Source organism: Mastomys coucha, unplaced genomic scaffold (genome assembly GCF_008632895.1).
Source record: "Mastomys coucha isolate ucsf_1 unplaced genomic scaffold, UCSF_Mcou_1 pScaffold5, whole genome shotgun sequence".
NCBI classification, from domain to species: Eukaryota; Metazoa; Chordata; class Mammalia; order Rodentia; family Muridae; genus Mastomys; species Mastomys coucha.
Window position 1 is genome coordinate 13,973,044 of NW_022196911.1, and position 1,001 is coordinate 13,974,044.

Consider the following 1,001-nt stretch of genomic DNA (forward strand, 5'->3'; position numbering starts at 1 on the left):
GGAGACTGACACATGGCAGACCCACAGGAGAAGGCTTAAATGCAGACAGCAAACCCTGGGGGACTGTGGGTTTGTTTGGGGGAGCTAGTGTTCCCTATGAGACTATGGCCAGGATATCATTTCTGGGCACAGAGCTCTGAGTGAATAAGGCTGCCCTGCCTTCAGCCTCTGTGGTCACATTATACTTTGGTATCTAGTAAGTGACAGCTTGTTTCTCCCTGGAGAACTGGCTTGTGACATGAGACTTTGTATATTGACCTCTAGCCTTGCTGGTGAGTGGCAACCCTGTGGACTTGGGCTAAGCACTGCCTTGGGATTTGAAGGGGAAGAGCAGAGACCTCATACTGCACAGAGGCTGTGCCTGTCACAGACTAGGCCTGTCCCTCAGAGGAAGATCACATCGTCTGAGACAATGCCATTTTTCTGTTCCTGGGGCTTTTGGAAGCTGTCCCATGGCTGGAGACCAACTTGAGAGAAATGAGGTGTCCATGGGGCACGATCAAAGATCTGGATGATCTTCTGTCTGGATCAGGTTTCTAACACTGGATTCTGGTTGTATGTATGTTTGTTTGTTTGCTTTTATAGGACACTTGAGGAATTTGCAAGTCCTTGTACAGGGGCCATGCTAATCTTCTCTGTACTGTTCCAAATGTTAGTATATATTTTCCCAAAGTGAGTCCCCTTGGATTCTGGCCTCAGGATCAGAGCTTGGATGAAGGGGAAGGAAGCATGATGCACTAGTTTCCTTTCTTCTGCTGTGAGAAAACACCCAACAAAGTGACTTAGGAATAAAAAGGTTTCTTCTGGGCTCACAGTTAGAGGGGAAGCAAACGACTATGGTGGAAAAGGCAGGCGGTGGAGGCAGCTGGCCACACTTGACTGCAGCTTGGCAGCAAAGAGTGAAGAGGAGTCTGGGCTGGACCGTTAAACGTCAAGGCCTGTGCCCAGTGACTCTGCTTTCTCCAGTGAGGCTCCCCCTCCTAGGGCTTCCACAACCTCAC

The 1,001-nt window shown here is 49.6% G+C and overlaps 1 pseudogene; it reads right to left on the reverse strand.

Moving 5' to 3' along the window:
• Positions 1–575: 575 nt before the first annotated feature.
• On the reverse strand, positions 576–674 carry LOC116079378 (annotated as a pseudogene).
• Positions 675–1,001: the final 327 nt, after the last annotated feature.